We start from the raw sequence: 12,510 nt of genomic DNA on the forward strand, positions 1-12,510 counted from the left end.
CTATTCTCTTAATTACCAACCCACCACATAATGATATCAACCATAAAACAATACTTACCACTAGAGGCAAAACCTTAATCCTTAATCCACAATATCAACCAATCCACATCACACCACTCATAAACTAAGCAAGCACAAAACCCTACAACCCATTAGAAAAACTTAATTTAGCAACCTACAAATGAGTAACCCAGCAATACATCACTGTAAGGCATTTACCTTGACGTAGGGCAGCAATCCAGTAGCTAACCTCCAGCCATCCACTATCCGGGAGCTACCACAGAATACCTACACCAATTCTTCCAAAATTCAACCCATAAATCCAATCATATAGCAAAGGATTTATTGAAACCCTAACTCACAGTACCAAACTCACCTCAACAACCCTCCACCTCTTCACCCAAGGCCCTGGCAGCCCCAAGAAATGGAGAAGATGAAGTCCTGCTCAAGGGAGATCCATCACCAGGTTGATCCGACACCTTGATCAGTCGCCTCCGATGCTGTTGCCCAATCCAAAACCAGCAGGTGTGAAGCTACATATCAATCCCCGACGAACAGATTAAGGAGAAGACGATCGATCAGCTATATTGTTAGGGCACGGGTCAGAGAGTACCAAGAAAAGAAGGCTAGCTTACCCTCGGTGATCACGTGACTCCAAGCAAATACAGATGTCTGGAAACCCTAGAATTAGCGCCCCTTCTCCCCCTTAGGTCAGTAGCCCGCGTGCAAGGGAAGAAGATGTGGCTACTGATGGCGGCGATCGACAACCAGGGCTCATCAGCGTCGAAGGTCGGTAGTCTGCGGCGATGAGAAGTCGAAAGAGGGCAGCGCGTGGATCGACATTCAACAATCCGAGAAGGAAATCGGGATTTCAGGGGAAATCGCAAGAAGAGGCAAAAGCTCGGGTTCGGTGGCCGGCCGAAGCTCAATCGGGAGAAGGATGAGAATCTCCATGCCGCGATAGGGAGAGGAAGGAGGGAGGCTCAGCTGGCGGTGCATCAGGCTTCGGCGATCTGTTCCCTGGTGGCGTCGTCTGCTCCGATCGCATGAGAAGGAGCGGAGAGGAAGAAAGTCGGGGCCAGGGGAGGAGAAAGAATCGGGAGATCAAAATAAAGAATATAAAACTTAGGTTTAATTATTATACCTTTAAGTTAAATCCTAAATCAACTCCCATTTAATTGGGTATTCCAAACAAGCCTACTCTGTACCCAGAATCCGTCCTATCAAAACAGATCATACGGAGCCCGTTTAAATCCCGAAAAATTTCTAAAAATTCCAGAAAAATCCAATACGATTTTTCGTCCAATAACATTTATTATTTAATTTTACGGTATCTTACATTCTCCCCCACTAATAAAAATTTGGTCCCCAAATTTACTGGTCAACTCAGGGACCCTCCTCCAAAGTAACCACCAATCAACATCCTCATATACCACTCCATCCAAATATCATGAACCGATCTCCCACCCTAAGGGATGACTCTGTGAGTCATGAGCTCACCCTACTTCTGTTATTCCCACACGGTTACCTAACCAACTGTGGATAAATCAAACACCCCAAAAATCTAAATTCCACTATCAATAAATCCTCCAACACCTATATAGATCGCTCAAACTATCCATCAGTTTGAGATGAAAATCTATACTAAAGTGAAACTCCTAATCCAAAGTCTGCTGTAAACATAATCAAAATCATGACATGAAATCACTGATCTCCATCCAAAACAATACTCAGAGATACATCATCCAGTCTGGAAATCCCTCTAGAGTATAATCCTGCTACTCAATCCAAAAGAATCTGTCCTACAAATCGATAGCTAAAGAGACAACTAGTCAACCAACAATGATTAACTAAAGCATCATATCATCTCAATGTCCTGGATAATCCCACGACAAATCTGTCAAAACATGCTCCCAACTCTACTCTAGCATCCAAATCAACGAAGATAATCCTGCTAGTCTCTGATATTCAGCCTCTACGTGCTGACACGCTAGACATCAAGCTACAAAATCCACGATGTTTTCCTTCATGAAAATCCACCAATAAGAACGCTCCAAATCTCCATACATCAGATGTCACCCGAATGTATCACAAATCCAGATCAATATGTTTCCTATAGTAACTCTTCTCGGATAAGAAGTGACTCGGAAACACACATAATCTCTCATGAAAATAAAAATCAAATTCTCATTTCATGAGAATTCTAACTACTGATACGAGACCGCTCCGCTCATACCACGTCGGAACTACACCATCTCCCAGATATGATACATCTGTGTAGAGTACAAATCCGTCTACACTAGAAAGCATAACTAAGACGGTGTAGTTATCTAAACTGATCTCATAAACATCTATCCAGGAAAATTCCATACTCTTCCTAGACAATCCGGTCAACGACATATCAATGCTAGAGAAATCCTCCATCAATCTCCGGTATAGACTATGACTACTCCCAACCGATAACAGCCTCTATCTCCTGTGGATCCACTGATATCCCTCTACCAGAGACAATGTGCCCCAAAAACTCGTAAAAGACAATCACAATACGTACTACTAACCTCACATATAGATGTTCCCGTCGAAACATCTCTAGAACTATGCGAAGATAGTGTACGTGATCCACCTCGGATCGAAAATAGATCACAACATCGTCCATGGAGACAATGAAAACTGATCTAAACACCCTAATAATACCAAATACATCGAGTCCATCAAAACATCTAGAGCACTGTATGCCTAAATGATAAAACCATATCCTCATAATATCCGTACAACAAGCAGATCCAACCGTAAGATCCTCGACAAACCTGTGATCTGATCACGCACTACAAATCAACAAATCCATATATACCACACAAGTGCTACTCCTCACATCTATCAACATCGAACACCAAATCATAGATCATCAAGTCAAATATCCACTAATAAATCATAAAAAGACAACCTATAACCACACCTGATCTTCCAATATCCATCAATCAAGATCATCCTCAACATCAATCAATCACACCAGATAGTCCCCTAAACAAAGATAGGGTAAAAGGAAATCATCCAACCTTCAACACCTACTGCCAACAAAATAAATGTATCCAAAAAGTCTATCAAATCTCATCATCTCATCTTTTCTAATAATCAAGTATCTACAGTAAAGGAATGTCAATCCCAAGTCAAAGGGTCACGCAACCTGCTGACTAAGAGCCTACCCATCAAGAAGATATCTCCACCACCCTCATAATCATCCTATATATGTCCCTCGACAAATACCGATAAAAGGTCAAACCCTGTAATATAATAAATAGACTACAAGATCTGGTAAAGTGATCATGTGGTCAAGGTCTTGAGCCACCTGATATAGACAATGTTAGCTGAGTCGTCTAACCATTGTCTTGTACCCCATCATACTGTGATTTCTCCACCCTGAGGTTCAGCAACCTCCAGTATCGAGCAATGAACACAAAGATAGAGGAACGCTACAACCAAATAGCTGATCAAAATATCTATCAATCAACGCTCTACCCCTCAAAGATCATCATATGAAATTATACCTAGTTAGGTCGAACCTCCTAGGTATTACTCAACTAACACCATTCCTCCGCACCATTGCGGGGTATATATCACTAAGTACATCATGGATATCTAATCATATCCAATAGTCCCATGAGTCAAGGTCTCCCATGGAACAACGTTAGGCGAGTCGACTGATCATCGCCTTATAATCCATCATGCTAACGAAAAAGTAGAGAACTACTCTCTCTCCAAACACCTCAAGGAAATCACTAAGTGATGACCTGATCTCCAAAAACATTCTCTGCTCCTTCCTTCACGTGGTACCGAGTCACGTAAAGATTAAGCAGCTAACTTCAACTCTCTCATGTCAGTACAAATCATATATATGAATGTACTCTCCAACTCATACAAACTAGTAACGATTGTATCTCATAAGTGTTAAGCATGTAGCCTTACACTTTTCCCACATCAGTGAAGGTATCCTATCCGAATGTACCTTCTAAGTCATCCTATCAGGTACATACAGTCCATGGTCAAAGTCCCCATGAAATAGGATACGACAATCCTCTACGGGCTGACCAAGCTGACAATGGTATACGACCAACTCAGTCTTTTCCACGGTGGTACAAGTCATGTACTCAAATGTATCTCCCAAATATCTAACCAAGCACAAGTAACCCCAAAGATCAGAATCTCTAGAAATAGAGTAAGTCAGTCCCCTACTGGTCGGACCAACAAAATAAATCGATCAACACTATCTGATCCAACAAGAGTAAATCAATCATCCACTGATGAAACTAACTAAGGTAAATTGATACCCAACCACCATAGTCAACCTGGGTAAATCAATCCTCTACAGACAGAACTGAAAGAATCCAAATAAGTACTCTACTGATCGAACTAACAGGAACACAGAACCAACTAAAATAAGTCAAGCCCCAACTATACCAATCAACCAGGTAAATCAATCCTAAGACTAAACGAACCAATAGGAGTACACCAGTACTCTACTAACTGTGTCATAATGAGTATACAAATACTATCCCCTACCCAACTAATAGTAACAGACAATGATATGTGACTCTAAATCTCAACAAACTAATAGTAGCAATAACTAACACAACTGGTAGTATGATATGAAGAATCCCTTGAGACTGTAATCCTTGATCTCCAATAGGTCAACCGTGATCAGTGATTGACCCAACACATGAAATGCATGATACAATCAACTAGGCAAGTACTAACAAGAGAACACTAACACACATCATAACTATATGGGCAACAATACATATACCAACAGACATGTCTGATAACAATATGCAAACATACCTCCTATAGCCTGGAGATGTCCTGCTGCTGCCTGGTCCCAAAGCCCGAAAAGTCACATCAAGAAAATCGAAACACGAAATCCAAAACACGAATAACATACATCGTACCTGCTCTGATACCAAATTGGTATCAGATAAATCTCGAAAATCCAAAACAAAAACAAAACAGGCATCGTACCCGCTCTGATACCACTAAATTGTCACGCCCCAAGGAGTCCCTGCCAGACAAAAATCCGGCAGAGTCTCCCCTGTACCAGTGACAATATGAAGCATCACTACAAGCAAAATACATCAGCCACATGCGGCTGGAATATTTATATACACAATCACGCAGTTATAATAACAGCCCTCACGGCTGGAATGAAACAATTACAACCACGCAGTTATATATAAAACAGCCCACACAGCTGTACCAAAAACCAACACAGCGGAAAAACGAAAACGGAAAGCCCACACAAGACAAATAGATACAATGCATGCCGGCACGGCTTAAACACAAATACAACACCAAAAGAATAAGATAGCCACATGGCTAAACACAAATACAATGCCACGAATAAGAAAAGAATATACAATAGAAAACGAACACAGTCTTCGGATGTGACGTAGGACCTGGCAGACAGGATACTCCGAGCGACACCAACCATCTACAGGCTACCTGAAAACATAAATGTATACATGCGGTGGTGAGTATAGGTAACTCAGCGGGTAATAGAAAAGACAGTGCACGGTCTACAAATAAAACATGGAGATCAAAAGTATACAGTCTTAGTAGGGAATGAAGAACATGATCATACTATCATAATCAATGCACCTAAACATAACTGATATAATAACCTGACATATAAACTGTACAAACCACAACTAACATAATGACAGATACATACCCAATCTGGAATCGACACATGGTACAATGATCAGTAAACTCACCGGATCTGCAACATACCTGTGCAATATAAGTACGACTGCATATACATGTAAAATAAATGACATGTATGCAGCATGACAACCATATGCAACAATCATATCGCAAACAAATGCAACATACCACAAACACATGCAACTAGTATCTAGTAAGCATGTATGCAAATATAACCCCCAGATGCACCGTGCATCATATGCAGAAGTGCATGCATGCTCCATGGTCACCCCCGCCACCTCTCCGAACACCACGACCCCTGTATGGCCGAGAGGCTTGGGTCTGTGACGACTGTACTACCCTCCAGCCCACTATATAGTGGTCGAGGCGGACAGTCCGCTAGTAGCTATCTAACTACATAGCATCAGGGTCCCTGACTGCTCACAACGCCGGATCTCACTAAACCTCATGACCGGGTGGCACGACAGGACTAGCAGCAACTGCTCCAACTACCACTACCCATGAGTGGCCGAGTGTGCGATGCTAAACCAAACCAACTGACGACTCTCTCACCACAAGGGAGATAATGGTCATCAGATGCAATGAATGATGAACATGATATATATATATATATATATATATAATCATCATCCATGCAACAACCCCAAACCTCATAAATACCTCCAACAAGAGTATAATCATCATGATACCTCCACGTATCCCACCAAACATATGTACACACTACACATGTATAATCAACGAAAACTCCAATAATCCCACCAGACACATGTACACAAAAATATAAGTACAATCGACATGTATCCTCCAATAAAAACACAACGGACATGTGTATATACTCCGAACATACCATCAACACAACTCCTCCAAAAGTACGTGACAAATATGTATGTACATATCACATGTAAATGCACGGTCAACAAGATAACCCCTATAACACATACCCACCTATGTACCATCCACATCATATACCCAATCAGCATGGTAATACTAACAACCCAACAATCCCTACAAGACATACTCTACACGTGAAATCACAATAGAGTAGATATCAAGAGTGGAGACTGTATATGAATTAAATAGATCATCACAAGGGTCAAGCATAAGTATCATGCAGGAAAACAACCGATCATGATATAAGATAAAGCAGCCTAATTCATCCAATAATAACCATGCACTAAGTACAAGAAAATCTACATAGAGGCCAAGGAAGAAATACCCGCCTTAAATCTGTCGATCGTGATCCGGAAATCCCATGTCGAGACACTCGTCCTAAACCAAAGTCCTGCAATCATATAATGTATTTAGCCAGTTACATATGAAGTAAATAACTAAACAACTTTCCCCCACCCAATTAGGATAACCCTAATCAAACATGATTATGGATTAATCCTCCAACTAACCTTAATCATAATATAACCTAATTAGATTAGGTCATAGATGATACACCTCCAAAACTCCCCCAAAACAACACATTTAATCCAATAATAAATCTATTCTCTTAATTACCAACCCACCACATAATGATATCAACCATAAAACAATACTTACCACTAGAGGCAAAACCTTAATCCTTAATCCACAATATCAACCAATCCACATCACACCACTCATAAACTAAGCAAGCACAAAACCCTACAACCCATTAGAAAAACTTAATTTAGCAACCTACAAATGAGTAACCCAGCAATACATCACTGTAAGGCATTTACCTTGACGTAGGGCAGCAATCCAGTAGCTAACCTCCAGCCATCCACTATCCGGGAGCTACCACAGAATACCTACACCAATTCTTCCAAAATTCAATCCATAAATCCAATCATATAGCAAAGGATTTATTGAAACCCTAACTCACAGTACCAAACTCACCTCAACAACCCTCCACCTCTTCACCCAAGGCCCTGACAGCCACAAGAAATGGAGAAGATGAAGTCCTGCTCAAGGGAGATCCATCACCAAGTTGATCCGACACCTTGATCAGTCGCCTCCGATGCTGTTGCCCAATCCAAAACCAGCAGGTGTGAAGCTACATATCAATCATCGACGAACAGATTAAGGAGAAGACGATCGATCAGCTATATTGTTAGGGCACGGGTCAGAGAGTACCAAGAAAAGAAGGCTAGCTTACCCTCGTTGATCACGTGACTCCAAGCAAATACAGATGTCTGGAAACCCTAGAATTAGCGCCCCTTCTCCCCCTTAGGTCAGTAGCCCGCGTGCAAGGGAAGAAGATGCGGCTACTGATGGCGGCGATCGGCAACCAGGGCTCATCAGCGTCGAAGGTCGATAGTCTGCGGCGATGAGAAGTCGAAAGAGGGCGGCGCGTGGATCGACATTCAACAATCCGAGAAGGAAATCGGGATTTTAGGGGAAATCGCAAGAAGAGGCAAAAGCTCGGGTTCGGTGGCCGGCCGAAGCTCAATCGGGAGAAGGATGAGAATCTCCATGCCGCGATAGGGAGAGGAAGGAGGGAGGCTCAGCCGGCGGTGCATCAGGCTTCGGCGATCGGTTCCCTGGTGGCGTCGTCTGCTCCGATCGCATGAGAAGGAGCGGAGAGGAAGAAAGTCGGGGGCAGGGGAGGAGAAAGAATCGGGAGATCAAAATAAAGAATATAAAACTTAGGTTTAATTATTAAACCTTTAAGTTAAATCCTAAATCAACTCCCATTTAATTGGGTATTCCAAACAAGCCTACTCTGTACCCAGAATCCGTCCTATTAAAACAGATCATACGGAGCCCGTTTAATTCCTGAAAAATCCAAAACGATTTTTCGTCCAATAACATTTATTATTTAATTTTACGGTATCTTACAAAACCATTTTCTCCTTCTCTTCTGCGTGCGACGGCAGAGCTCGGGCAGAAAACAAAAGGGTGTTAGGGCATCATCTCCGGCGGCCGGCCAAGGTCCTAGAAGCCCTTCTTGTTCGGTTGTGAGTCCAAGAAGCAAGGTAAGTGCTTCTCACCTGTAGTAGGAGTAGTTTCAGACCTTTGTTCTTCTTGAATTCGAAGCATGAGAAGCGCTTATAGTGCTGATTTTAATTAAGCTTATAGTGCAGATTTTTATGTAGGTTTATAGTGCTGATTTTAATTAAGCTTATAGTGTAGACTTTTAATTAAGCTTGTAGTACAAATTTTAATTAAGCTTATAATACAGATTTTTTTTGTAAGCTTATAGTGCAGATTTTAATTAAGCTTGTAGTGTAGATTTTAATTAAGCTTATAGTGCAGATTTTTGGTGGAACTTATATTGCAGATTTTAATTAAGCCTATAGTGCAGATTTTAATTAAGCTTATAGTGCAGATTTTTATGTAAGCTTATAGTGCAGATTTTAATTAAGCCTATAGTGCAGATTTTAATTAAGCTTATGGTGCAGATTTTTATGTAAGCTTATAGTGCAGATTTTAATTAAGCTTGTAGTGTAGATTTCTTAGAGCTTAAAATGCAGATTTCTTTAGAGCTTGTAGTGCAGATTTCTTAAGAGCTTATGGTGCAGATTTCTTTAAAGTTTATAGTGCAGATTTTTGGTGGAACTTGTAGTGCAGATTTTTGGTGGAATTTATAGTGCATATTTTTGGTGGAACTTGTAGTGCAGATTTTTGGTGGAACTTATAGTGCATTTTTTAAAGAAAAAGATTATAGTGCAGTTTGGTTAAGTATTATAGTGTAGAATTTATGTTTGCATAGTATGCAGAAATAGTGTAGCATAGAATGCAGAATCTTGATTAGTATAGTATGCAGAATTTTGATTAGCATAGTATGCAGATTTTTGTTTATGCATTTCAAAGTTAGAATTTGTTTAAACATTTCAGTTTTTAAAGAAGCATTCTTTTATTGGAGGTATTAACAAGTATAAGAAAGATAAAAAAAGAAAGAAAAGGGCCAAGGCCTTAAGTAGATCCCAAAGTCAAGACTTTAGGGATTTTGGCACACAAGGTGCTCGTTAAAATGCCAAGGCATTTAAGAAGAAATAATTAAGATAAATTAGCTTATAAATCAGTATTTTACTTTTATCAGTGACATTGTGCTGGACTCTCAGTTGTCCTTGGGTTGGTCTCCCATAGTCGTCCCTAGGTTTAGATAACCTAGTAAACCCTACTAGATTCGGGACTAGCTACCTCGGGTCTAGTTAGGGATGCGCTTATAGCAAGTACAGTTGTCGGACCCATCAGCGACATGATTATTATTTTTATCTATTATGAAAATAGTTTTCAAAACTTCACAAATCAGTTACGTGAATACAGTTCAGATTCAGCATTAGCCTAGTATCAGTTTAGCTCAGTTTATATATCAGTTCAGTTAAACTTATTATTCTGAAGTATAAAAGGATAAGTTTTGAACAAGTGAAATAAGCTTTACATGTTTAGCATTTCAGCATGTCTTGTTCTTTTGCTATTAGATGAGCATGTGTAATATTTCCTTTAAAGCATTTAGTTTTAGATTTATTTTATTCACATGCATATTCAAGTTTTGTGAGTTAGATAGCGCTTACTAAGCAATTTTGCTTATAGTTGCATTTTCTCTTACTGCAGATAAAGGAAAGGAAAAGTTATAGCAAAGGAAGGCGACAAGGAGGTGCGGATGGATGCGGATGCCTGGACTATAGAAACCTCGGGATTTAGCATAAGAATTTATTAAGATTGCCATTTATTAAGAATGTATTAGATGAGTCATTTAGTCTTCCGCTGCTAGTTAATTGTATGTTTTGAGTTCTCCGAGAGTTTTAAGAATTACTATCAACCTGTGTGCAATGTTAGTTAAGATAAGTTAGTAGTCCAGTAGCGCCCCGCCCTCACAGACCAGTAGTGAGGAGGGTGGGGTGTTACATGCAGGGTTTACATGACAATCTTTATGAGCTCCTCTTGGGGGCATAATCAACCTAGATTTCTAGGACACAATTTTCTTGTATAATCAATAACATACACTATAAATAATATCATTTCCCAACTTATCGTGCCTACTGATTTATCGAACTAAATCACACCCTTTGATAAATTAAAGAAATAAATATTAAGTATACGTGCTTGTTATTATATCAGGATTAAGAGCACACACTTCCATAATAACAAAGGTCTTGTTCTTTTATGCAGTTAGTTTAAAAAGAAACTACCTTAAATGGTCCTGCTCAATACACTCTGAGTATATTAGTGTAATTTTATAGTCAAGATAAACTAATACCAAATTACACTACGACTATTCCAATGGTTTGTTTCTATCCATCTTAGTCGTGAGCAACTGTTTATAATTTATAAGGGACTGATAACATGATCTTCTGTGTGTGACACCACACACCATGTTATCTATAATATAAATTAATTGAACAACTACACTTAACATATAAATTTAGACATTTGACCAATGTGATTCTTATTTCTAAATAAATATTTATACAACAAGCTAGGCTTTTAGTATACATTCTAACAAAATTCAGGATTCATCCCAGATCTTTGGGACGAATCCATAGATTTGTCCCTAATTTTGGCACAAATCCTGGATTTATTCCATAATTGACTTTTTTTTTTTAAAAAAAAGAAAAATATTCGGAAACATTAAATATGGACCTAGAGAAATCGAAATTTTATGAAACTAGTTTTTATGTATTCCTATCATTCTCTTGATCGTAAAAATATCCTCATCCATAATTTTGACCTTCTATTTTGTGTGTGGTAATTTTTTAACCTGAATTTGATGTAATTCAGGTTAAAAAATTATCACACTCAATAAATTAGGTTAAAATTATAAGTAAGGATAATTTTACAATCAGGAGAAATATATGAACATATAGAAAGTTGTTTCATAGAATTCCGATATCTCTATATGCATATTTGAGCCTTCCAATTTTATTTATTTTTAATTTTTTTTTATATTCTGGGATAAATCTAGGATTCGTCCCAGATTTTGGGATAAATTCAGAATTCGCCCCAAATTTTTGGGATGAATCCGTGGATTCGTCCCCAATTTTGGGACAAATCCGGGATTCATCCCAGAATTGATTTATTTTTTTAAAAAATAATAATCGGGATCATTAAATATGGACCTAGAGATATTAGAATTTTATGAAACAAATTTCTATATGTTTGTATCATTCTCCTGATCGTAAAATTATCTTCATCCATAATTTTAACCATCTATTTTGAGTGTGGTGAATTTTAACCCGAATTTGATGTAATTCAGATTAAAAAATTTTCACACTCAATAAATTAGGTGAAAATTATAAATAAGGACATTTTTACTATCAGGAGAATGATATGAATACATAAAAACCTATATCATAGAATTCCTATATCTCTATATCCATATTTGAGCATTCCAATTTTATTTATCTTTTTTTTTTAAAATTTTTATATTCTTAGACGAATCTAAGATTCATCCTAGATTTCGAAATGAATTTAGGATTCATCCTAGATTTTTGGGATGAATCCATGGATTCATCTCCAATTCTGAGATGAATCTTGGATTCATTCTAGAATTGATTTTTTTAAAAAAAGAAAAAATAATTAGAAGCCTTAAATATGAACCTAAAGACATCTGAATTTCATGAAACAAGTTTCTATGTATTCGTATCATTCTCCTTATTGTAAAAAATGTCCTCATTCATAATTTTGACCTAATATTTTGAGTGTGGTGATTTTTTAACTTGAATTTGATGTAATAAAAAATCACCACACTAAGTAAATTAGGTCAAAATTATAAATAATGATATTTTTATGATTAGGAGAACGATATGAACACATAGAAACTTGTTTCATAGAATTCCGATATCTCTAGATCCATATTTGAGCCTTCCAATTTTATTAATT

General features: G+C 38.4%; 1 long non-coding RNA gene across 1 annotated transcript; it reads right to left on the reverse strand.

Moving 5' to 3' along the window:
* Window positions 1–218: 218 nt before the first annotated feature.
* On the reverse strand, window positions 219–1,072 carry LOC122012630. The gene is made up of 3 exons (XR_006120284.1): window positions 636–1,072; window positions 377–533; window positions 219–288 (listed from the first exon to the last, which is right to left on the reverse strand). It is a non-coding gene; the product is annotated as an uncharacterized LOC122012630 (long non-coding RNA).
* Window positions 1,073–12,510: the final 11,438 nt, after the last annotated feature.

The sequence above is a fragment of the Zingiber officinale genome, chromosome 8A (assembly GCF_018446385.1).
Source record: "Zingiber officinale cultivar Zhangliang chromosome 8A, Zo_v1.1, whole genome shotgun sequence".
Taxonomy (NCBI): domain Eukaryota; kingdom Viridiplantae; phylum Streptophyta; class Magnoliopsida; order Zingiberales; family Zingiberaceae; genus Zingiber; species Zingiber officinale.